Source organism: Microtus ochrogaster, chromosome 17, assembly GCF_000317375.1.
Source record: "Microtus ochrogaster isolate Prairie Vole_2 chromosome 17, MicOch1.0, whole genome shotgun sequence".
Lineage (NCBI taxonomy): Eukaryota > Metazoa > Chordata > Mammalia > Rodentia > Cricetidae > Microtus > Microtus ochrogaster.
Window position 1 is genome coordinate 10,905,328 of NC_022019.1, and position 27,636 is coordinate 10,932,963.

The window sequence follows — 27,636 nt, forward strand, 5'->3', positions numbered from 1 at the left end:
TTCTTGGAAAGTGTGAAGAATCTGGGGGCACCGCAAGCTCATGTTTGCCCAATAGTTAAATTATACGAAGCTGGTCTGGGTGGCTGGAGCAGGCTGCCTGTGATTGTGAGATTACTGTCTTACTAACAAGTAAGCCCAGTGCCGAATGAAACAAACATTTTAGAGCTGAGAAGCAGAGTCTCTGGGAGGTTAGCTAACGTCTATGAGATAAGAAATCCAGTGTGGTTTAGAGTGTTGAAAAATAACACTTAGCTTGAAGACTTCATCCCTCCACGAAGTTAGTTCAGTCAAGTGCTGCTGTTCTTTGTCTTGATTTTTTTTCCCCCTTCACTTCACAAGAAAAAAAACATTATCCCTTTAGGGGTGGTACCCTGGCCCACGCCAGGCATGGGAAGTCTTTGAATTAAGCACGCTACCACTTGCAAAGCATCTTCAGCAAGATTGGAGGGGTGGGAGACGGAAAGGGGAGAAGATGGGGTGGTGGGAGACGATGCAGCTCTGTGGAACTTCAGGTTCGGAAATGATTTTTAATCAAGTTCAACGAGGAGAGCCTCTCCTCAGGTGTCACCACCATGTCATCAATAACTCCCTTTCCCAGGCCTCTCATCTCTGGTGCTGTTTTATTGAACACGGTTTAATTGACCTGAAAACGAAGCCTGCTTGTTTGAGAGGTCATGCGCACTCCCAGCAGAGCCAACTTTTCTTGGTTCTCTCCTAGATGGGGGGTTCAGCTGGACCGGGTCCCAAGATGGTTCTTAATGGTAGAAAACTGTGGGCCATGGTGTTTTAAACACTTTGGGAGCCAAAGGCTGGAAGGCCATCTCAATAACGAGAGGGAACAAATGTGGTAAAGATTTCCGTTTGCTGCGCGTGCTCATTCAGAAATTGAATCGGATTGAATACTACAGAAGGATCCACAGACTCTGTCCTCAAGAAAGACAAAGTGATGCCTAAGGGACAAGGCTTATGCAGACAACTCACCTCCTTTGATGTTACAAAATCCATGGGACCTTCACCCCAAGGCTTCACTGGAAGTGATTGCTAAAAGAATATTTGTCATTGGTGTGTGGGATCCAGGTTGGACACATTGTCTCCATGGGCTCAGTTCCATGTCTGTGAAATTAAAGTCTGTCCTACTTGTCAGAATCGTATAAAAGTTCTGGCCTAGTGGTTCGATGGTGGCACTTGCCTTTAATTCCAACATTCAAGAAGCAGAGGCAGGTGAATCTCTGAGTTCAAAGCCAGCCTGGTCCAAGATAGCTAGGGCTATACAGAGAATCTCCTGTCTTGAAAAACAAAACAAAACAAAAAATTCTGAATTTAAGTGTCTCAAGGAAATATAGGCAGCCATCCTCCAAATGATTGCAATTCTTCCTCATGGACTATACAGTGTCTTGGTGCCAGTAAAATCTCATGTGTATGTGTGTTTATTTATGTGCGTGTATGTGGATGTGTGCACAATAATGTAGCGTGCATACGTGTGTGAGGAGGTCAAAGAAAAATTTGAGGTGTTATTCCTAGGTGTGGCCCACACTGGGATGTTTAAAGAATTAATTAAGTTAATTAAATGTGTGTGTGTATGTATGTGTGTGTGCCTGTACAAGCTGCATGTGGAGGCCAACATAGGACATTAAGTCACTGGGAGTTGCAGTTACAAGCATTCCTGGGTTGTCTGGCTTTATCCTGTATGGGCTGGGATCTGAGTTTTTATCCTTATACTTACACAAGTGTTCTTAGTGGCTGGACTGTCTCTCCAGCCCCCACCTTGTTCCTTGAGATGGAGTCACCTGGGGCTTACCCATCTGACAGAGACACGTTAGTCTGACTGGCCAGGGACTAACGTGTCTCCAGTGCCCTCTACTGTGATCGCAGCTGTGGAGCACAAATCCTTTATGTGGGAGCTGTGGGTCGAACCCAGGTACTTACCACCGGAGCCGTCTTCCTAGTTCTGCAGAATCTCTCTTGAGCTGTGCTGTTCTTACAGGTGTCGCAGAAAGGTTGAGTTGTGTGCTCTTAACAACTTGCCCAACTCTATCCCATATAACTATACTGTGTTGATGTTGTCGAAGGGTAGCCTTGGATCCACATGGTTTTCTCGGGCTCAGTTTGCTGTGTTCTGTGTTCATGTCCTTGTCATCCCTAAACCCGAATGTGCTTCTGTAGTGAGAAAGCCTCCTTGTAGACAGATGTTCGAATTAGATTGTGTATGTGAAAATAGTTTTTACACTGTAAGATCTTGCTTACACTAAACATGTTGACTCTTCTAGGAGTTCCCCCAACACAGAACTTTAAAAATGAGCCTTTAGAAAATGAATGCAGTTTTTATCAGGAGCTCACAGTTAAAGGGATAGCCACCTCCTAAAAGCTTGCGGACATATTCCATTTCCACTGTCTATCACCCCTGTAGCCCGTTCCCTGCTTTACAGCAGGCATTTCCCCTTGGTCTTGGGCACTCCTCCATCAAGGAGCAATAAGCATGTCCTCTAAATGCAGGGAACATTGTTCTCTCTCACCCGAGACTCTGAGAAAGTCAGAGGAATTTAAATGCCACTGCTTAGCCATTCCGTGGCAAATCTGAGAAGAAGATGCCGCTTGTTCTGAATTACGCCTTTGACCTCCAGCTACCCCCATGACCCCATGGGCGATTCCATCAGCAGCGGAGCAAAGTTTGGTCCTTTCCCTATTACTTTACGTTCTGGAAAAGCAACGGAACGTGAGACTTCTTGATCGCTTGTGTCGGTCCAGCCTAGATCATAAATCAGAATTCAGATGTCTCGCGGGTTGAGGCGAGGGCTGAGGCGATATTATCCTCCCTCTAATGAAGCCTCGGAGGCTCACAAACCCAGATTTGGATTTGGTGGTTTGGATATTAAGAACTGGCCCGCTTCCCCAGGTTTTATGTTCCCACTTCACATGCCACGAGACAGGCAGTAAGTGATACAGTGAGAATGCCCACCCAGGGCTTCCGGAAGGACCCTCGTCGGGAATGTGGTTATCCTGTTGAACCTGAAAAAAAAAAAAGCAAAATTTTAGATTTCCAATTCTCTATAAATTAGCAGTGTCCTAAAAACCTCCTCCTTTCTCCCTTTCCCTCTCCATCCCACCTGCTTTCTTTTTGTTTTGTTTCAATATTAAAAACATCTCCACATTGCTTGATTGTGGCTGAGCCATAGGACTACATGGGGGAAAATAAACCCAGCAGTTCTTGGGAGGTCATTTCAGTGTGTGAGGTATTTGATTGTTGCCTGATAAGTATCATTGCCTGTCTCTGCCTATTCCGGTGCTAGCCCAGTATGCTGTGCGTTAAAATTAGTTAACAGTTGAGCTCACGGGGCTTCAGTGTTCCGTGTGAGGCCAGACAGTGGAAACACAGGGAGAGCCTGACAGTGGCCAAGCATGGAAGTTCTGCTTCTCTGCTTTGCTACTTGTTCAGCTCTTGGGCCAGATCTTAGACCAGGGTCCTGCTGATGGTTCTAGTTAGACCACGCAATGGGTCATCTCTAGCTTTAGCCTGTAAGGACTCCGCCTACTTGTCTCTGCTCTCCACCTACATGCGTTCACCCCTTACCTGACTTGCTTCTGTCTTTCAGTGGTCACTGGAGTGTGGCATCAAGAAGAACTGCTCATATTTGGGCTTCAGGTAGGACACATTCTACTTCTGCATTAGAATAAGGGAAGTACTGCCAACGGTCTTGGCAGTCGCTTTATCTCTCTCTGTGTGACAAATACCTCCTAAAACAGCTTAAACAGAGCTGGAAAGATGGCTCGGTGGATAAGAGTACTGACCGCTCTTCTGGAGGAGGTGAGTTTGACTCCCAGCATCCACCTGGCTCTTAACAATTGCCTCCAGTGATTCCAGTCCTGCGGAATCTGAAGCCCCCTCCTCTCAGGCACTGAATGCATGTGGCACACAGACACACGTGCAGACCAAAACCCATACACATAAAATATAAATAAATGAGAAAAGAGATAGAAACCAAAGCAGCTTAAAGGAGGAGTGATTTATTTGGGCTTACAGCTCCAAAGGTTTTGATTCATGGCAGGTTGGTTCCATTGCCGTGGGCTGAGGCGTGGAGGAAGCCATTCACCTGAGGGCAATGAGGAAATAAAGTCAAGAAAGGGCTAGGGAAAGAAGCCAGTCTGAAGGCTGGCTTCCAGTCGCTGGCTGCCTCCAGCCAGACCCTCCTCCTGCATTGCCTCTGCATGTCAAAATATGAACCAAGTTGTCCATATGTGAACATCTGACAAGCAAACCATAGAACCTCTCAATTCATTTCCTCTAGCATATGTGTTGGGGGGTACGTACATATTCATTTGGGTATGTGCACATGTCTGTACCAGTGTGTGATCTGTATGTCATGCTTATGGAGGGCCAGAGATGCATGTTCCAACATCTTTCCTGATCACTCTCCAGCTTACTTCTTGAGATAGGGTCTTTTGCTGAACCTGGGACCATCTATCTGTTTGGCTAGGTAGGCTGATTGGTCAGTGAGGTCCAGGTATCCACCTTCTCCAATCCACCCCCATCTCCCCAGTTCCCACCCCCTAAACAATGCTGGTTTACAGATCCATGCTGCCACACCCAGCTTTTATGTGTGTACCGCAGATCCAGATTGAAGGAAATTCTCATGCTTGCATGGGAAGTGCTTTACCAACTGAGCCATCGCCCCAGCAGTAATCGTCGAGTCTTATGATCTCCATGGTTGCTGTCTTTCCATACAATTTGACGACATCAATAGAAGGAGTTGTGGCAAAACCTCCCTTAGGACTACTTCTTTCCTCTGTGAGCAAATGCCTGGCAGAAGCAACTTACTGGAGGAAGGCTTTCTTTGGGCTCATGTTTGGAAGAGTTCAGTCCATTACAGTGAGAAGAGCATAGTGGAGTTCACAGAGACCAGAATGTACAAAGGGAGGAGGGGCCAGGAAGTGGAGATTTCAGGTCCGTCAGAGTTCAGCCTCCCTAGGTCCCCCACATTCACAGCCCAATGCCACAGCTTGCCCCCAAACAATTTTATTCCTATTTAGGTCATGTTGGCCCAATGTCTCCCCAACTTATGCCCGCTCATTCCCTTTGTTCTCTGTCACTCTTTTAGACTCAGTGTTCAATGTACAGCAAAACATCATGGAGACAGACAATATGCTGGTGCGTGCGGCTCAAAGACAGAAAATGAGTGAATGGAGACAAGATGTCAGCATTCCCAAAACTCTTAAAATAGATATTGTCAACTGTCTTAAATATGCCAAGACTCTGTTTTGATATGTCATTGTATATTTTACTCCTCTAGACTTCATAAATCCCGGGATATATAGCCAATGACTTTTTCTGTAAGTAGTACATTGTGTTTCAAAGGATAATAACAGGAAGAATTTCCTTCATATTAAAGACATATGTTAAACAATGCACAGGAAATATAAGGACTAAATGGACAAAGAGATGGGGCTCATTGGTGGAGAAATTCAGAAACAGGGCAGGGAAAGAAGAGCCGAAGGGAAATGCCGGCGTGAAGCAAAGCAGAATCTGGAATGAGGTCCACTTCCTTCAGGCGTTCCCCATGGGAACACTCCGCCTGCGAGGAAGGCTCAGCCGTGTTTGTATGCACAGCTCACACCGCATTCTTTCTCCCGTGTGTGCGGCTCGTCCCTTACAGCTGTTGTCCTGTGTCCTCAGGTTTGGTTGCAGATCTCTTCACACGGATACTAAGACCTGCAGGTGTTCAAGTCCCTTCTTGTATGAGATGGGGTTTTAACATGTGCATATGGCCTTCCCTTTATGTTCCCATGTACTTGGTATGACCTTTAGATTATTCATCCCATTAACACCACGTGAATACTTGTTATACTGCATTCTTTAGATAGTTATATTTAGATAATCTCATGGAGCCTGTACTGGCCTCAGACTTGCTAGGCAGCTGAAAATCATCTGGAATTTCTGATACTCCTGCCTCTGCCTCCCGAGTGATGGAATTGTGGGTGTGTACCACCCTGCCCAGTTTTCTCAGCATTAGGAATCACCCCCAGGACCTCATGCACGCTAGTCAAGTGCTCTGCCAACTGAGATACGGTCCCAGCCCCTACTGTTGAAAATTATTTCTTAATTTTTTTAGTAAATTCTTCTACATTGGTTGAATCTGCTGTTGGGACACTCTTGGGTATGAAGGGCAGAGGTTCACATAAATATATATATATATATATATATATATACATATATGTATATATATTGATGATATATATCATCACACATTTAAGACTTAAAGCTTCCATTGGATGGAGATTATGTTTTCATCCCCTTCAAGTAACTAGCCTCTCGTATGGCATCTTATATATGCTTAGTAAATAATATTTTTAAAAAAACATATTGGAGAGGAAGGAATGAGTGGATGAAGTTCTTACTTGAGAATGATGGTTCTCGGCTTGTTTTTACAGTCTTCCTCCCCCCCCCCCAGTAAGTTCTTGATAACGATACTGAATTTGCCAGGCTGAGTTAAGTATGCATTTATGTCCTTGACACATGGAAATCCAGTGTTCCCAGCACTGTCTTCTCAGTATAATTGCAACAATGAACAACTCAGCTTGCTTGAACAGCTCTCGGAGTTTGGACCACTGCATTCATTGCTGGAGTCCAGGGCTGTTGGCTCTAGCCAGAACACCTGTGCCAATTAATAGACAAGAACGAAAATAGAAGCCCAGTGAAATCCTTACGCTTCACCAGGCTCACTATATATAAATTATTAATGCTTCCTCATACTGCATTTTTCTTGAATATATCTAAATATGAATATATTGGAGGAAGGAGACAATAAATGTATAATTCCACTTCTCCAATATAATTTATAGAATTAACATATTACATATTTTTATCATAAGGCGAGTAGATGCTCATGTAGCAAGTCCGCAGTGTGACAGAAAGTATGAAGCTGAAATGAAAACCATTTATAAGGTCCCTTCTGTAATAGAAATATTTTAACGTTTTGGCAGATAGTCTTTTAGACATTTTTTTTCAGTTTGGTAATATAGAAGCTTCTAATATGCTTTTTTTCTCAGACTCACTTTAGAATATTTTTATGTTCTAATCACATGGTATGATGGTTCACCCTGAGTGTCAGTTTGGAATCTCCTGGGAGACACACCTCTGGGTGTGTGATGAGAGTATCTCTTAAAGAGGTTTAACAGGGTCTGACTATGGGTGGAACCATCCTTTGGGCTGAGGTCCCAGGTTGAGTATAAAGAAAGCAAAAGCTAGTTGCGTCCCAGTTGACTGTATCTCTGCTTCCTGACTGCAAACACACAGTCTCCTGCTCCTGCTGCCATGCCTTCCCTGCCACGATGGGTTGTAACCTCCAACATGAGCTAAGGGTAAAAGCAAACACACAAACACACAGTCTCCTGCTCCTGCTGCCATGCCTTCCCTGCCATGATGGGTTGTAACCTCCAACATGAGCTAAGGGTAAAAGCAAAAAAAGAGAGAAGTGGCTGTTGTAGCCACCATCATTTCCATAAGCCATGTCATCAATTGCTGGTGGTTGACTACTGGCTTATTTTAACCATTTTCATAATTATTCAGACCTCTGTGAGCAGCATCCCTGTGCCCAGAGTTATAGTCTTGGAGTAAATTCTTGTTATGGAATTGCTACAACTTAGAATACTAAAGTCTTATGGATTTCCTTGAGACACTGCCATGGATTCACAGAAGGTCTTTTATTTTGCTAGGTAATCGTTTTGTTTTTAAACAATTCATAACCCCACCATCATAATCTGAAATATTAAATTTCCCCATATCTTTTTGTTGCTGTCATTTATTTTTGAAACAGCAGCTTGTGATGTAGCCCAGGATGTCCCAGAACTCATCACTTAGCCTACACTGATTTTGAGCGTTTGTCATCCTTCTTCTTCAACATCCAGAGTGCTAAGATTGCAAGGATGGGCTTGGTTTCCCCTTATCCTTTTTTCTAGTTTAATAGCTGAAATAAACTTCGTGGCTGTTCACCTTAGGGTTACTTGAATGCTTGTTGCTAAAGGTTTTCTTATTTTATAAGCCATTTATGCTTCTTCTGTTACTACTTGGCAAATTGTATTGTTTTGTAGTCTTATACTTGTAGTATTGATAGTTTTATGCTTGCATTCTCATTAGATTATTAGCTCATATTTCCTGTACATATTAATGCATTTCTTTGTGGCATTTCCACACATGCTCATATCGTGTTGTTCGAATCTACCTTCCCTAGTGTCTTCTCTTAGTTCTCCCCCCCTTTCCCACACCCTTGTTTCCCCTATGCCTTTCCTGCTGGTCTCGTCTCTACATTCAGACCATCATTCTAAGTTTCTATACATGAGATAAAATGTGCCTAGCTTAGTTTACTTAACACGATGACTTCCAGTTGCATTCACTGTCCTACCAACAACATGATTTTGTTATGGTCTCAAATGGCTCCATTATATTTATAATTTATACTCCATAATATTTGTAATAATTTCTTTACCCATTTATTTGTTACTAGGTCCCCACACTGATTCTCTATCTAAGCTATTGTGAATAGCACCACAATCAGTATGCACATGCTGGTTTCTCAACTGTATGAAAACCCATTTCCTTTAGTATATGCCCAGGAAGGTGCAGCTAGATCATATGTTAGGTCTGTATTTAGTTTTGTAAGACCCTTCCATACTGATTTCCATAGTGACTAGAATAATTTACCATCTTATCCACTATGGTAGGTTGAATAAAAATAGCCCCCAAAGGTCATATATTTGAATGCTTAATTGCCATGGAGTAGAACTGTCTGAGAAGGATTAAGAAATGTGGGCTTGCTGGAGGAGGTGTGTCACTGGAAGTGAGTTTTCAAAAGCCCACACCAGGCACCATAGCCTGCCTCTCTCTCTCTCTCTCTCTCTCTCTCTCTCTCTCTCTCTCTCTCTCTCTCTTTCTGCCTCCAGCCTGGTGATCAGGATGTAAAGCTCTCACCTATTGCTCCGGCACCATGATGATCACCCACAAATTCTCTCAAATTGGAAGCAAGGCCCCAGCTGAATGTTTTCTTTGTCATAGTGTCTCTTCACAGTGGGAGAGCAGCAACTAAGGTATCCATTATAGATAAAGTTTCTTCTTTCCCCACATCCTCCTTAGCTCTTTACTGTTCAGCTGAGAGCTGACTGGGGTGAGTTGGAATCTCAGTGGATACTGGATTTAAATTTTCCTGATGGCTAACGTAGTTGAGTACTTTGAAACATATTCATTGGCCATTTGTATTTCTTTTGAGAAATGTTTGTTGACGCCTTTAAATGTTTGATTATGACACGGTCCAGCTATGTTTGTTGCCCAGGCTGGCCTCAAGGTCATTATGTAATCCAGACTAACCTCAAATTGAGGGTCCTCCTGCCTCAGCTTTTTCACTGATGCTATTACAAGTGTATGCCACCATGCCCTGTTTATCTCAATAATCGATTGGATAATATATTGTTTAGGGTTAACTTTTTGAGTTCTTTATATATTCTAGATATCAATCCACTATTACATGAATATGTTCAAGGTTTTTTTCTCCCATTCTGTAGGTTGCCACTTCACTTTTGGCTGTTTATTTTGTTGTATAAAAGCTTTTTAATTTGTAGTTCCATTATCAATTCTTATTTTATTTTCTCAGAGTCTTACTAGATACTTTGCCAAACTTGTTGAGAATGATACCTATTTTTTAACTTATTTTCTTCCTTCCTTCCTTTCTTTTTTTTTTTTTTTTGAGTGTCCTTTTCCATAGACCTGGCTGTCCTAGAACTCATTATGTAGACCAATCTGACCTTGATTGGTCTACAACACAGAGAGATTGTTAATATTATATTACTCTTCATTCTTAGTATAAGCCCTATCAATCAGAAGTATACATTAACTCTGATTTCCCAACTTTATTATTAGAATTTGTGCATATCAAATGCATACATGAAATTATTTGTCTTTTTCACTTTCCTGTTTTGTTGATATAATACGGAATTTTAATTCCAGGTGGCATTTGGAATTGAATACATCTATGGTTCTGCATTTACATTATACAGCACTGCTGAATTGACTGTGTTCCTGGCTGGAATGCTTTCTCAGGAGTGTTTCCAACGAGATATTTGCATCAGCGCTGTGTGCGTGCATAAAATAGCTTTATTACATGCATATATATAAAAGGATGTTGCTGTTGATATAAAATTCTAGGCTTCAAGATAATTTCTTTCAACATTTTGAAAATATTTCTCCATTGCCATCTGCCTTTGGTGCTGTGATTTAAGTCTGGTGTCAAATGAATTCTCGTTTCTTCATAGACAATGCAGCATCTTGGAGCATAGGAGGAGGGCAGAGGGCAGCTTGCAGAAGTTGGTTCTCTCCCTTTAACACGTGTATTCTTGGGATTGCACGCAGGTGGTCAGGCTTGGCTGCCCAAAGGAACCTTTGCCCCCAAAGCCACCTCACTGGCCCCCAGTTTCATTGTAGTTCTGGAAAATACTGTAAATACCACTTCGGTTCTTAGACTTTAAAGTGTTACAATTTAAGAAGTGGCTTTCTAGCCATGCTTTTGATCTGTTTTGGTTTTCTTTTCCTTGTTTTAGCATCTCTCACTGGGATGCATTGACTGTCCTAGAACTCACTCTGTAGAGCAGGTTAGCCTTCAACTCAAAGATCCGCCTGCCTCTGCCTCCCGAGTGCCGGGATTAAAGGTGTGCACCACCATTGTCTGGCTTGCACGATAACCTCTTAACCAGTAGGCCCTCTCACCAGCCCCTCTTTTCCTTGCGCATGCTCACCACAGCCCCAGTCACAAGCTATTGCCTCACAGTCAGCGGATATATTTGTTTACTGCCCTGTTTTTCCTGGGTCTCCCTAATCTCTACGGTGTAAACCTCCATAAGCAACATCTTCTTGCATCAATATCTTATCTGTCATGAATCTTATAAGTCTCTCTTTTACCCAATGTTCTTGCCAAATCTTTATTTGTAGACAGATTTTCCTGTGGGCCGCCAATTCACAAAAAGATGACATGGAGACGGTTTGTTAATTATGAAAGCTTGGCTGATAGTGTAGGCTTGTTTCTAACTAGCTCTTATAACTCATATCTTTTAATCTACATTCTTTTATGTGAATCAGTTACCTTTACTTTGTACTGCCCGTGATGGCTGCTTGTGTTGCATCTCTGGTGTCTTCTTCCCACTTTTTCCCACTGCCCGGTTCCTGAAAACCCTGCCTGGTTGTTGGCCATTCGGGTCTTCTTTCTTTCTTTTGTTTCTTTTTTTGTTGTTTGTTCATTTGTTTTACGAAACAGGATTTCCCAGTAGCTATGCAGCCGGTCTTAGAACTCACTCTGTAAACCAGGCTGGCCTTGAGCTCACAGAGATTCTCCCTGCCTCTGCCTCCTGAGTGCTGGGATTAAAAGTATGTGCCACCACTACCTGGTGGCCATTCAGCTTTTTATTAAACCAATCAGAATGACATCTTCACCGTGTACAAAGAGATTATTCCAGAAAGTTTATTAGCTTTACTGGTTTTCCCGTGCTGCTTCTCCACTGCATCCAGGCTGAGGTTTTAGCACCCACGTCAGATAGTTCAGAACTGCCTGTGACTCCACCTCCTGTGGCCTCCATAGTGAGCACCTGTGTTCATGTGTGCATACCCACATACAGAAACACACCTGCGCAGAATTAAAATAATTCAAAAATCTTTAAATATAAAAGAATGCATCTATACATATACCAATACGTATATGTCTCTGAGTTAGTTCATGCTGAGAGGTCCCCCAGTGATGGTGAGCACACTGGTATGCAGTATTTCCAATACTTCCTTTAATACAAGGAATTGGAGCTCTGAGAAGAAATGAGTGGTTTTAGGGTTTAGGCAGGGATGTATGAGATATGCCTGGAGACACATATACATGTGCATGCGCTCACGTGCACACACACTTGCACACACACACACACACACACACACCCCTCACATATACAATCACAGCTGATTGCATGCTAAAGGAACACAAGGGCCAAACCAAGGAAGTTTTCTGTGTCTGAAACTGGAGTAATCTGAGCAACAAAATAAACCAAGAAGTTTAAATTCCACAGCACTCTGGAGGCAGAGGCAGGCGGACCTCTGTGAGTTCGAGACCAGCCTGGTCTACAGAGCTAGTTCCAGGACAGGCTCCAAAGCCACAGCGCAACCCTGTCTCGAAAAAAAAAAAGAAGAAGAAGAAGTTTAAATTCCAAATCTAAAATATAAGGCAAAACTGTCATAGCCCAAAACTTTATCAATTAATAAACAGAAGAAAGATATCTCGCATAGAAATTTTCCAGCTCATCTCTCTGCAGGAGCGTCCTGTTCAAGGAGTTTGCCTCCCGATTCCCTAATGGGGGGCTGTGCATAGAGGCTAGTTTCTGCAGAGGGCAACATAAGGAAGGGAAAATGCCGCTGTAGCAGAGAGATGTGGGGAGAGCTGCTCCGGACAGATGGCCAGGGTCAGCTTCAATATGGACAGGCCAGATTGATAGCTGTACCCACGAGGAGGCGTAGTGAATACCTTTTCCCACACCCAAAACTTCATTTCAATAAATGCATCAGACATAACGTAAATTTAAAAATGGTTTATAAACTACTTTAACCAACGCCCTCAGTGCTGTTAAGGTCATGAAAAACAAGGAAAATCTCACAAACCATCACTGTATGGAAAAGCCAAAAGAATCAGGAAGGGCCCCTGTGATAGGACATCCCGAGGCAAGACAAAAAAATAAAAGGTAAAGAAATGGGGATAAAATGTAGAAACACCTAGTCTACCCTAGACATACAAAAAGGGGGTGTTTGACACAGTGTCGTGGGGGCTGGGTGGAGACAGATTCTGTGGGGATATGGATATGGTTTGTAAACTAAAGCCTCAACAGCGAGAGTTAAACCAGGCTTGGAATTGGGAAAAAGTCTGAAAATGTTTGGACCTGAGAGAGGACCCAAACACAGACAAATGCGTGCATGGCAGGAACAGTAGGCTGGTTTGTGTCTTTGACCATCCACATCCTTTATCCCGGCAGCTCCTTGAGGTCTTGTTCTCCCCTCCACAGATGAAGAAACTGACGCTCCAGCACTCTTTCCCTTGACACTCAGCGCGTCTGTGATTAAACAGATTTGGAACCCAGGCCGCTCAGACCCTAAAGCCTCCGCCCCCACCCTCCAGACACTTCTCATTCACCATGGAGTCCCAAGGAGGCTGTGACCAGGCATTTTCTCGCTTGAAAATATGAAGGCGCTGGTGTGCGGATCAGCACCGGTGCCTGGGAGGAGCGGTACCGTGCTGCTGCTGAGTCCCAAGTTGCTCTCACAAAAAAAAAAAAAAAAAAAATCCTGCTCTTCCTTGCCAGGAAAAGAGCCCTGTGAAAACAGAGGTCAGATTCCAACCTATGAACCCGAGGGAAATTATGTATCACGAAAATATGGCCTGGGAGAGGGAAAAACAACAAAAATCCCTTTATGGAAATGAGGCCGGAATCAGAGCAAGGCAAAGCAAAGCAGGCTTGGAGACAGGGTGGGCTGGGCTTGTGGGGAGAGGGACAGTGTCACCAGGATGAGGCTGGGGTTGCCCAGCTTGGTATTTAAAGGATTCTGCTCCTTTTCCCCTTCCCCATCAGCACAAAACAACAAATGCTACAAAAATTACAGGGAGTTATACAGATTTAGATGGAATGCAGCTAAAAAGTCATTGTGACTGTCCTTTAGAGTGAGAGCTGGAGTCATGGTTGCTGGGGCAGGATAGAAGGGTATCTTAGACAGCCAAAGACAAGTGTTGGACTTAATTCTTAAAAGGCATAAAAGATGATGAGGTAGCTTAATGGTTAGAGCACTCATGGGCTGCTCTCCCACAGAAGCCGGATTTCATTCCTAGCACCCTCATGGTGACTCACAACTATCTGTCACTCCAGTTTCAGGGGATTCGACACCGGATCTGACGCCTCTTTCTGCCTCTACAGACACTGCACAAATGCCATGTATAGAAGACACACATGCAGATGAGAGAGTCACACACATAAATAGAGTAATGTTGGGGACCCTTAATGGGTGTGGCCTGCTTGAAGCTGCTTAGGTAGGGAGTAGGCACTGTCCTCAGGAAAGATGGATGTAGTTCTCATGGTCCCGTTTATTTCATCGTCATGACTGCAAGGTCCTTGGTAGGTCGTCATAGTTACAAGAGAATGCTGATGGTTAAGCCTATAGTAACGGTCCTGAGGCTGTCAGGACCATTCTCTTGTTGAGGACGAGAGGGGAAAATCGCTAGACCCTCACCTGAGAGTTCAGTCACCCTTCCTTTCTCCCCCTTCATAATCTCCCCTGAATATAATCCTGCCTCAGCTCCCCAAGGTCTTGTGGGGTGCGTGGTGGGATGCTAAAGTATACAAAGTGTAAGGCGGCTGGGGCTTGGGACTCCTCTGACACAGCCGCTCATGAGTCATCTAGACTGGGAGCAGGGATTCTTGGCACTGGAGTTACCCAAGAGTCGCCCATGCTTCTATAAGTAACGCCCCCTAAACTCGCTGGTTCTCTAAGCTGGACCTGGACAGGATCCTTTCTTCAGTCCATCAGGGCCTTACCTGGCAAGAGCAGATGTTTCTTTACGTCTTCCCAGGGAAAGTCACGTGATGCAGACTAATATAGACAACCAAAAATATTTATTCAGAGCCCCCGTACCCATGCCAGAAGCACTCAGAGAGGCCCGAGCACTTGGCAGACTGATCGCAGTGGATCGTTAAGGTCGGCTGCTTTTACACTAAAGGGCTAAATGCGCTTGCTGATAAAAAGGGGTGGTAAGATATGGCCTCATGTTGTCGGCCCAGAGAATGTGCCATGGGGACGAAGAGCAAGGAAAAACAGAGACACTGCTTCGTCCTGCAGCCCCAGTTCCCAGGTGGAGGCCTTCTCCCAGAGACCATCAGGCTCAGGACTCTGGCACCCTCTGCACCCCTTGAGCCCTCCCAGGAACTCCTGTCTTGGGACCCACCCACCTAGAGGATGGCCTTTTGAGAGGTTGACCTGTTGTTTGTGTGGTCGCTTGGTAGATGGCCAGTTTTTTCCCTCTAGGGTGAGTTAGAGATCCAGGTTTGGGGCACGCCTTGCGTCTTCTAATTACTCAGCTAGCAGACTTCTACCGCACAGATGGAGTCAGGCCCGTTGTTCTCTTTCCAAGCAAGCTTGAATCAAAGGGAGGTGTGGTGGAGATTCCGAACTTTGAAGCTGGAAGCAATTGACATTTGGATCCTGGAGGAGGAAGGGGAAGTATTTGTGGTTCGGTGTTTACATTGGCTCGGATAACAGGGCTCCAACCGTTATAGCCTTCCGTCCTGGTTCTCATCCACGCCCTTCGGCTTCAGACCCATTGAGCTGGCTGAGCAGGGTCCTGAGGACATTCCTCGCCAGCTGACCTTTGTCCTGGCAGTTTCTAACACAAGCATCATCCCTTGTCCTGTAGCTCAGGATATTAAATGTTGGGGCGTGGGGGTGGGGTGAGAGTTCACCAGGTCAGCTTATGGCTCTGACTCTGAGCACAGCCTTCTGCCAACTGTTTGTCAAGAGCCTCTAACATGGAAGGATGGATACCACTCTCGAGTTTTAACATAAAATGGATCCACTACGGGGGAAATGTCTGAGATGAGTGTAATAAGCATTGTGAACTTTTAAAAGAGAAAAGCTTGGGGAAATAGCACTGTTGCGTGAGTAGTGTAGCTCTCTGATGGAAGCTGATCCGGGTACCATCTTGATTTTTGCATGAAGCACTGTGTTGGGAATCGTGCTGAAAAAGCATCCTTGGGACACTTCATGTTTGCCTCTGCGTACTATGCGTACTATCCCTGTGAGACTTTGTTCTTGAATGATGTATTTGATTTGAGAGAGCGACTTCACCCTCAACTGGTAGGTGATTTGATAGAGTTATTGTTTTTAGTAGAAATAGTTATACAACCTTTTTACTCTCCAATATTATCTTTCTGGCTGACATCATAGAGCAAGATTTTGGGTTTTGGAAGGGTGAGGAGAAATTACGTAAGGTGTTGCGACAGCACTTCATGCCGAATGTTATTTGGACAAGCAAAACTCAGCCCGGAATCAGGGTATCAATATCATCTATTCAAGGTCTGTTTTAAAAGAATTGTATTTCAAGCCAGCAAAATTAGCAAGACCAACATTTGTGCAGTGATTTTAACTTTTTGGAGAGCTTGTATTTAGTGATTGCCAAGTTTCAGAGAGGAAATGTTTGATCACAGAGGTACAATTTAACACCTCAGGTACAATTAAAGAAAGTGGACATATTTCTTGGTGTCCTATGTGAAAAGTTGGTCACACACACAGTCACACAGAGACACACATGCACGTGTCCACTTTATGTAAAAGTAGTTAAGCACTGGGGTTTGGAACCCAACAGCTGGATCTGAGTCCTGTCTCTTAGTTGGCTTAGCTCAGGTTAGGAACCTCCATGCTATATTTTGAATTTCACGTGTTCTCCAGAACAGCCATGATGCTACTGGAAGGTTGGTGCAGTCTTTAGGATGTGGGGACTAAGAGGAAGTTAGGTCATGGGGGCATGCTCTCAAAGGGGATAGAGAGAGTCCTGCTCCTTCGCTTCCCTTCATTTTGATGCTTGGCTGCCACTATGTGAGTATCTTCCTCCTCCTCGTGCCTCCACCCGAGTGCTGCTCTGTCTCAGGTCCCAAGATCAAGCAGCAGTGAACTGAATCTCTGAACCAAGTAACCCTTTCCTGTGCGGATGGGGTTAGCTTGGGGTATTTGTTACAGTGATGAAAAGCAATCACATTCAGTTATTTTGTTTGTGAGATGGGAATAAAAAGAATAACCACACTAGCTACCTTTGCAGACTTTCCTTTGGGGTGCTAGATCAATTTAACACACACACACACACACACACACACACACACACACACACATAAATGTCATAGAAACAACTCAATGATTATCCTATTATTAGTACTATTGTTCCCATGGTTTCTCTAAAATAAGCAGGTCAGGTGTTCTGAATCTCACTATTATTTAATTGGTATAATGACCTCAATGTAAGCTATGAAAATTTCCAAAGTGTCAACATTTAACATTTTTTAAAAACTTCCTGTGCCCAGTTAAATTATAGCAGTACCTCTCTCTCCTGTTAGGTATTCTGTTGAACAAAATGCTATTTTAGGACACAATGATTAAATTAAAATTTTCAAATCCTTATGTCCTTTTTCCCCCCATCAGACCACACTGAGGATATAAGAACATTTTGATACCTATCATCCTGCTTGTTTGTTTCGGTACTGTGTGTGTGGAGTAGGGTATACTGAGCAAGTGGTCTACGATTGGACCGTATTTCTAGCTTTTTTAGACAGGATTTGGATAAATTGCCCACATTGGCCTCCAAGTTATTGTCCTCCTGCCTCAGACTGGGCCCTACAAGTTTTTTAAACACTGTCCTGTAAGTAGAGGAGGTTGACATCACACATGTACCATGAATACAGTCTCCTAAACCCATGGCCTTCCTGAATGCCCAATGTTGCCCATGTATTCTAAGGTATGTGAATTTCGAACAGGAGCAGAAAATTCCTTTTCCAAAGAATCTTCTAGAAAATGTCAGAAATTCAGTTGTGCAAAATAATAATAAGTAGGGATGCCTTCCCCAATTAATGCTGTTAACTCTGGATTTAGATGTAGCATTTAAGTATTTGGTCCTAAAGTGCTCCCTCTTTTCAGTCTGAAGTACCACGCATACTACGTGTCCTGGATATTCTTTGCTGTCAATCAATACTCGACGAGAACAATGTAAACAGAGACTGCTCATTCGTTTCCCGGCTTCCCAGACCCAAATGATCACACAGAAACTATATTAATTACAACACTGTTTGACCAATGACTCTAGTGTATTCATAGCTAGCTCTTCCATCTTAAATTAACCCATTTCTATCTATCTGTGTATCTCCATGAGGCTGTGGCCTACCCATAAGGTTCCAGCATGCCCTTCTCCTTCGGCAGCTATGTGTTGTCTCTCTGACTCTGTCCACTCCCTCTCTTTATCTGTTTAGATTTCCCACTTGGCTTCGCTCTGCTAAGTCATTGGCCAGAACAGCTTTATTCATCAACCAATAAAGCAACACATACACAGAAGGACATCCCACACTGGAACAGCTCTGGGAAGATAGATTTGTTTTGGCGCATGGTTTGAGAGAGGATGATGCATCCTGGTGGGGAAGGTGTGGCAGAGTTTGCGGAGGCAGGTCCCTGCTGCTGGGACTCCTCACATCTCTGTGAGGCAGGCGCTCAGCTAATGTCCTCCTTTTCCTTTTTACTCAGTCTGGGACTCCAGCCTATGTGGCGGTGCCACCTGCACTGAGTGTGGATCTCCCTGCTGGGTTAAACCTCACTGGAAATGGCCTCAAAGACACATTTGGAGGTGTGTCTCCTAGGTGATTCCAAATGCCACCAAGGGGACAATGGAGACTAACCATGACAGTACGCCAATGTCTTCTGCTTAAGGACGAAGTTACCCAGTTCATGTGGATAATCCTCTGCCATATTATTCAATCAGTTCCCCATTAGTAAAAAGAAGTCAATAAAAAATCGTCCCCATCAAACTGGAAACAAGGATAGGTGTCACAAGAAAAGACTCCAAAAAATCTGAGAAATAAGAGATGTTGTGTTAAGAATACTTAGCATCAGGACCATCGGGATTTAAGCTTTCAATAAAGATGAGGTGTTAATGTCGATACTGTCACTACTGCTATCCTGAATGGTTTCATTCAGACAAGTGCTCACCCCTCCTCTGAGCTGTACTAGGTGTCCAGTACCCTTACTCCACATTAACACTTGTTAATAATTGTGTTACAACCCCAGAGCTTAGAATGGGTAGGTCGCCCCAGAATGTAACCATGAAAGCCTGCTTTGGCTGAATGGGAGTAGAAAAGAGTTCTGACAGCTGTGTGACCCAGGTTTTGGGGACACAGCAAAGAACAACAGAGAGAAACTGAGAAAGCATAGACCAGCTTGAGGAATGGTTATGGCTAAGCAGCATTGAGTAGTGTAGCGGGGATGGGAGCCTGACACCGTCTGTATGAGGTACGGTAATATCACGTGCAAAGGAGACAAGTCGTCTTCCATGGGACTCCCACGTGTCCCTCCATAAGGTCAGTCACCTAGGCTGGATATAGCGTTGTGGCTCTTCCCTTGTAGACGCTGGTACCACTCACTGCCGCTCTGAGTACTGGGAAGATGAGGGATTTGTTCCACGTTTTTTCCCTGGTCACATGATACTGTATCACCATCAAGCTCCGATAGTTCGGATGGCTAGAGAAGACTTCCTGTCTACAAACTCTCAGGACAAGAAGTAAAGAACACTCCATATAGCCATATTCCCCAAGTTTGAGGAGCCTGGTCTCAGCTCCCTAGCGACCCTTTCCTCCTTGGCTTCACTGCCAGAGAGCAGCAGGTGCCCACTGGGTTGCCAGAGGTTGGCTCCGTCCTTGCCAGCTCTCTCCGTGCTCACATTTGGTGCTCTTTAAGATACTTGGACGGCATGCAAGCGAGTGGCACCCTTCCTTGCCCTGTGGGGAAAGGGAAGTTTCTCTTCACCAGCCCATACTTGCTACAGAGTTGGCAGTGGGCTTTCTCTCTCCACCACAGATGAACTGTCTGACATCTCTTGGGAAGCGTCACCCCTAATGTTATTGCAGGGAGTAGTGTCTGATATCACTGGCTGAAATCTCCTGTGGGGCTCCCTGGAGTCTGTGAGTCCTGGTAATATTTTACTGTTGGGCCTAACTCCCCAATCTCAGGACATTAGCAACATCTCCTTCACGCTCTGTTACTACACCGTATTGGAAGCAGCCGCTCATTCACCTACATCCTCTGCCATAATCTGAAGGACATAGACTGCCCCTTGCCCATCATACTGTGGGCGCTTACATTTTTTAAAATTGTGGTGAAAGACACACAATATGAAATCTGCTATCATACCCATTTTTAAGTGTGCCGCTTAGTGTAACTAAGTCAATCTTTCACTGGCTTAGGGCCAGGACCACTATCCATCTCCAGAATCCTTTTCATCTTCCTTCACTGGAGCTTGTGCCCACCAGTCAATCATCCTCCATTCGCTCTCCCTGTTTCCCAGTCCGTCCAGGTCGTGTTATGTTGAGATACTTAGGACATGTCTATAGGGTTGAACATAAAAGAGAGAAACCCTGGTACCCATCTGCACTGTGAACACCCCATCATAGTCCCCCTAGAAGGGACCTGAATGAGAAGACAGCAGTAACAAGGCCTTCAGGTCAGTGCCTAGCACTCCAGGGCAGGGCTCTAAGGCAGATTTCAGAAACTGGGTCGTGACCTTTGTGCGACATGGTTGAAGTCTTCGGCTTGGAGCGGGTCAGGGAGGCATACTTGGTGCATCCACTAGAGGTACCAAAGGCTTTTCTAAAGCATCCGTATTAACTGGAGAGTGCAGTGTCTGGTCTGTGTGGTGTTTGATAGGCAGGCACTTGCTGCGGCTTAAACTCACACCCCACAGCACTGGGTCCCCAGTGTGACACTATGGGTGAATGGGACCTCCAGGAGATCGTTAGGTGATGAGAAACCTTGCTTCATGGATGGGTTAATACTGCTATGAAAGGCGCTTTAGTGGGGAAAGGATGCTGGAAAGGAATGGGTATCCCGCCCCCCTTTCTGTCTCTAGCTTTCTACCATGTGGTGACCCAGGAGGAAGGCCCTGCCACATGCAGGCCCCTCAGTTGGAGCACTCTCCTGTCTCCAGAACTGAGGCAGAAACCTCTGCCGTTCATACATCACTCACTCCCTGTGATTCTGTTGTAGTCTCTGAAGCAGTTAAAGACAGTATTGCACCCTGGGTATTTTTCAGTCACTGGTCTTTCCACAATTGCCTTAGCTGGAAAAAAAAAATAAAAGTCAGAGAAACAAATTCTCAGCTACAATCACAGGAGGCCAGAGGGAGATGGGGTGTCAATAAGCCATCTCTTTACTTCTTCCTCCTCATTTTTATTCAACTACCCAGGGACCTGCATTCTCATAGGAAGCAGAACACAACAAACGACAGGCAATGCCAGCCATCCTCCCACCCCATCGGCTGCAGCGCAGGTTAGCAGGTTCAAGGAAAACATATTGAAGAGGAATTATGTGAAACCAAACCGGAAACTGTGAGGTGCGAGATGATATTTTTAGAAGTTTCTCTAATGACAGGTCACATTCCTGAGGGTTAGTCCAAGTGGCAGAGCCAACAACACTTATTCCAAACGGAGCAAAAGCTACAGTAGGCAATTACAGTTAGCAGCAACTGGAGTGTGTGTGTGGGGGGGTGTCTCTTCCTGAACTTCTTGAGGGAGCAGCTTGGAGGATGTAATTTGAATATAGATAGCCAACCAGAAGGGACTCTAGGAGGAGGGGAGGGAAGCTGCTGGAAGGGGAAGAAGAGGGCAAGGAGGGGACTTGCCAGAGGTTCATTATTTTCATATTTTAAAGCCCTGAGTAGTTTGAAGGGATGATTGCCAGAGGGGACCAGGAAAATTAGCGGTTGTTTGATTCCGGATCAATTTTCAAATCTGCCCAGTTTCTAATTGTGCGACTCTCGCTGTCATCACTCATGTGAGTCAGGCTCCAGATGTTCGGGGTTGAAACGTCCCGAGGGCTCGGCCCCTCCCTGGTGTGCCCCTGAGCTTCTCTTTCTTTTCCCACTAAACATTTCCCGCCCTCCCCCCCCCCGACTTGTTTATTAAGGTCTGGAATACCTGTGCAAGGGATTGAAAACAGGGAAGAAAAGGAAACACTTGAAAATGCAGTGTGCGGCCAAACTGCAAACTGCCAACTGCCCTTGGAAGAAGCAATGCGGATCCAACTCATGGTCTGGCTCGAAGGCCCAAGACCCTGCTCTTTTTCAAGAGCAGTTTTTGTGAAGATCTGGTTCTGGGTTTCCAGAGAATGAAGGTGTGAGAATGAGGGACAGGAGGGGTGGACAGCACACACAGACCAGTAATGTCTCTTAATCTTGTGAGGTGGTCACTCCAGTAGTGTGTGTGTGTGTGTGTGTGTGTGTGTGTGTGTGTGTGTGTGTGTGTGTGTAGGTATGCATAGAATGAAGGTGTGAGAATGAGGGACAGGAGGGGTGGACAGCACACACAGACCAGTAATGTCTCTTAATCTTGTGAGGTGGTCACTCCAGTAGTGTGTGTGTGTGTGTGTGTGTGTGTGTGTGTGTGTGTGTGTGTGTGTGTGTAGGTATGCACACATACAGTGTGTGTGTATAAACCAGTGCACAACTTTGGGTGTTCTGCCTCAGACACCTGCCTCCGTGGATCTGACACATGGTCTCTCATTATCTCTGAGCTTTGCCTGTGCACTAGGTGACAGCCAGCAAACTTCCAGGAATCTGCCCATCTCTGCCTCCCTCCCATCTCAACAAAGGCTGGGATTACCAGTGCTGAGAATGGACCACTGACCCTCACACTGGCGGGGCAAGTGCTGTCCTGAACAAGCCACCTCCTGAGTCCCATCACCGATGTGCATTCTAGGAGAGCTTCTGAGGTGGAGAGCCCTCAGAAGGAGGCCATAAGCCCGGCCCTCCTCAAAGTACAGTTAGCCAACTCCTGGACTCCTCCCCCCAAACACCAGATTGGGCTCTACAAGTTCTTTATGAAGCTTTACCTTTACGGTTTTATTTTGGCGCCATTATAATTATATTATCAGAACATTCACGGCATCGAAATGAGCACATGGGGTCCCATGATGCTGGTCCTGTGTCATGTTGGCGGGGGTGGATACGCAGGGGACCTCTGCCGGGGCTCCTCTGTAAGTTGTGAGAAGTCCTTATGTAACAATGATGGCTATGACCCCAGTCATCTCTGCGTCTGTATCAATCCATAGGATTTTCTAGTAATAATTTACAACTGACAGACAGTCGTCGGCCGCGGTGTTCATTTCTCATGGTTTCACACAAATGAAGACTTTAATTTCACGTCATGAAAATGACGTACCCCCAACAGATGGCCCAAAGAGCAGAGTCAGGCTTAATAGATAAAATTATGCATTTCATAAAGTTGACATTAAAGGCTGTCAGGCAGGCTGTCTGAATTTAAGTTACCAGTCATTTGAAAAGAAGAAAGGGATAGGAAGATTTAGTCATCACGCGCATCCAAGTGCAGACATACCCAACTCCAAAGCGACTGGGCGGTAGTCCTCAGCACCCTGCTCAGGCTGGGGACAGCCAACCCGTTTCTGCCAACCAGCACTGCTCATTGTTTTAAATGGATGGATTTTTACTGCCTTTTGAGCTTTGTTTCCATCCACTTAAGTGAAGTTGACTTTGCAGATGCTTGATACTCACGAAATGTCCTACCCAGTTTTCTGTTTGTGCAAAACATAATAAAAATGTGTTAAGTCAACACGGCGGGGCTGCCAAGATATTTTTTTCCCATTAAAAGAAGCCTGTCCACAGCTTACCCCGGAGCAGTGCGGTATCCAGCCCATTGCTGTCATTTGAGGGAATGGCTCTCTGGTGTTTTACGGCTTGTCGTCTTGGTGTCAGGACCTCTGTAGGCTGTCCAAAGAAAACTCAGCCATCTTATCCACTTACAGCGAGATCTTTCTGCCGCTTGTGCAATGACGGTCCCGGCTCCTTCACCGACTCCTTTCTCTCCCTGTCCATCAATGTCCCTTGTCATTACACCAAAAGTTATGCCCAGCCTTCATGCTTCAGCTTGTGAGAGAGTCCTCCCTGTCTGTGGAATTTTGTGTTGCTTTTTTCTTTGTTTTTTTTTTTTTTCTTTAAGACAGGAGCTGTATTTCTGTGTCTTCTAGGCTGGCTTCCAACTCATGATCCTCCTGCCTCAGCCTCTTAAGTCTTAGGATTCCAGGCAAGAGCCACCATGCAAAGCTTCTCCTTCCTTCTATCCCCCTTTTGATGTGTGCATGTGTCTGTACATACAGATGCACACATACATGCATGTTCATGTGTCTGTACATTCAGATGCACACATGCATGCACGTTCATGTGTCTGTACATACAGATGCACACATACATGCATGTTCATGTGGTTTCACATGTGTACACATCTGTACAAGGTTCAGAGGTCAACCAGAGGTGTTATTCCTCAGGAACTGTGCATCTTGTCTCTTTTGAGACAGGTTCTCTCTCTCTCTGTTGGAACTCACCAATTAGGCTCACGTTGGTTGACAGGAACTGGAGAGCCCTGGAAATTAGTCTCTGTCTCCCCAGAGTTGAGGTTATGAACACATGCCCCATGCCTGACTTTGTATGTGGGTACTGGGGATCAAACTCGGGTCCTCACAGTTGCACAACAAATGCTTGACCAACTGAAATATCACCCCAGCTCCCCTTCCTGTTTTTGAGACATCAGATTGTTCTTTTCTTCTTCTCCCGTCCCTTGCAGTTTTTGTGGCTCCCATAACATGCTGGAAATATTGGTTTACGCCACACTTATCTCCGTCTGAGCTTCTCAAAGGTGAGGGTCTAACTTTATTTACCCTCTACTCGAGCCCACAAACTTAATAAAAGTTTGATAAATAAGTTTTATCTTTCTACACCAGAATAACACACCCTAATAAAACTAATCACCTGACCATACTCTCTCAGACACAGCCCCTAATGCTATCCTGCCAAGGTAGCCAAGAGACATTTATTAGGATGCTAGAATTATTTTATTCTCTTAACCAAATTAGAGCATGAGAGGAATAAAAGCAAACGGGGGAAAAAAATCCCAGAAAGACCACCTCAGGGTGTTCAGAATTCACACACAGAAACGGGCGGGATGCTGTCTCCCAGTCAGGGTTTCACCTTTCCGTTTATGTTTGAGGCAAAGAGGTTGGAAGTTAATTCTTCTTTGAACGGAACCTTGCAAATGCTCACGAATGGGAAGTATTCTCTCTGCAAGCAACGATTCTGTCCTATGGAGAAGTTGAAGTTGGGGGGCTGGCGAATGGAAAGCCTTCTTAATGAAAACACAGAAGAATCCATCTGAGCTTGGGGGAGAGGCACCGGGAGGGAGAAGGAGAAAGAATCCATATTAAGTAGCCATGCCTACCAGCATACTGATGAGGAAGGGGATTTAGAGGGCTTTGTAGGGGGAAAACTGGTTCAAGTTATTATCCCAATGTTTCACTGTAGCTTCAAAAGTGAATCTATGGAATGTGTCACACGTGGAAGGAGACTGTCAATCAGAGGTTTCTAAACCAGACCTATAGATGCTCCTTTTCAGAGGCGTGGTAGAGTTGACTCTTCCAGGGTGTCACTCAGCCCAGCGCCTAAATTCACTATTAGTAATGTCAACTTTAATTTGGAGCATATGGTCACCAAGCGATTCTGGCGACCATGTGGCTTCCAGTTAGGAAGCCCTGATGGGATGCTTGGCACATGACACATCTCGTGACTCATGTTGGTCCTCCTATGCTGTGAAGGAGTCACTGATACACCTTCTCCTTCCTCCTCAGGAAAATAGTTGCCAGGTGCTCAGGCCCACACAGCCGGTGGGGGGCGGAGTCTGGGTCCGCTCTTGGTGGTCTCACTCCAGAGCCCTGGCTGTCCAGCGTTGAGGAGGCTGCTGGGAGTAGATACAGACTCCTGTTCCTTGGGACTGGAGAGATGCTTGGGTGGTATGGTTTACAAGCATGAGAACAAAATTTAGGTGCCTAAGCCCGCATTAAAAAGCTAGGCATGGTGGGATGTGCCTGCAATTCCAGAGGCAAGCAGATTGCAGGGCCCAGTGACCGACCACCCTAGATAACTGGTGAATTTCACGGCAATGAGAGACTCCTGTCTCAACATATCAAGGTAGGGTGGGGCCAGAGAGATGGCTCAGCAGGCAAAAAGTACTTGCTGCCAAACTTGACAGCCTGGGTTTGATTCCTGAAACCCATGCTAGAAGGAAAAAACTGACTCTTGCAAGTTGTTCCCTGACCTCTAAACATGTGTCATGGTCTGTATATATACATGCATGTATTTGTATGCACAAGCACACACACACACACACACACACACACACACATTAAATGGGTAAGTAAATAAGTAGATGCAAAAAAAAATCACTGTGGTTTCTTTTAAAGACCAACACCACCTGAGGCTGTCTTCTGGCTTATAGATGTGTGCAAACATACTTGCATACACACATATCCACAGTCAAATGAACAGACCTTATATATACACACTCCATTGCTCCAAGTTAGTCAAGTGTGTAAGTAGATCAGTCTGTATGTAAATCCTGCATGTGCCCCCATGACATAGGATGTGTTATTTAAAGTGCCCGAGCCTCTTTTTAACCATCTACAAGATGTATTGATACATATAATTAACCCATAGAGGTTTTGTGTGGATCATGAGGGCAAATGTACAAGAAGGTCCCAGGATAGAACACAAAAAAAAAGGGTAATGAATGATCCCACAACTGCATCATGTTTCCTTTAGGGTCATCACAATGGGATATGACACACGAGACAGGTTTGGTCCAGAGTCATTTGGATCACAGAAGGGTAAATAGAGATGCTGAGGACTAGGGACTCAGGAGTCTGTTCTCTGGCCCTTAGATGTTCTCACCAAGACATAGCCTAAGGAAAGAAAAATAATAATATGATATTAAACTGTACCCACTGATCCTTTATACATTATCACCATAATAAATATTATTAGTGTGTTGTATGTGTGCATATTTGTACCCTCCTCTCTCTCTGTGAGGGTCTGTAAACCAAGAATATCTCATCCAATATGGAAGCTAGAGCAAACAAGTGTCCTAAGTTGTTCCAAACCATATCCTGGACTAAGAAGATTTGGGTCACCTAGGCAGGTGTCACCAGAAATCATTCAAATAATGCAAGCAGAACCCACTTGCTGTGCATTAGCCTTGGACTGATGGGAGGCTACAGCTAGTGGTCGTCTTTGTGTTATCATGGGCATTGTCAAATATACCAAGTGGCTGTTATTTGAGGAACTCAGAAACAAACCAACAAGCACAGTGTCCCTACCTGCTAGGACTGCCTAGTTCTATCATGAGACAATCAGCTAATCCACAAATCACAATATGGTATGAACAAAAAAAAGCTTCCATGTTTGGAAGTAAGACATGCTTTGAGACTCCAGGGAGACACAGGGTGGGACACGTGCGAGTCCCCTCTCCCCATGTCAGAAGGCATGCCAGCTGAGGAGAGCAGCCAGGGAGCAGCTCAGTGGGTAGAGTACTCGGCTCTCACCCAGAGATCCCTGTCTCCTGCCACTGTCCTTGAGTGTGGTGGCGGTATATAACAGGGATGCTTGCGTTTAGGGAATCGAGGCAGGAGGGTTGGGAGTTCAAGGCCATCTTCGGCTACATAGCCAGTTCAAGGCCAGCCTGGGCTACGTGAGACTCTGGACAGACAGACAAGCAGAGAGACAGAGGCGAAGAAGAGCAGTAGGTGGCCTGGCCCAGAGACTAGGGGTTTGCTCCAGATGTGAAAATTAAAAGCACACGTATGAGGCAGGAGACAAGGAAAGGCCTAATCACAAGGGCCCCCGAGGCCAGTATGAGGAGCCTGCGCTAGTGTCGTACATGGGCAGCTCTTCTCTGGTATGCAGATCACAGTGGAACGGATGCTCGTTTCCTCGGGAGAAGGATGCGCTGTGA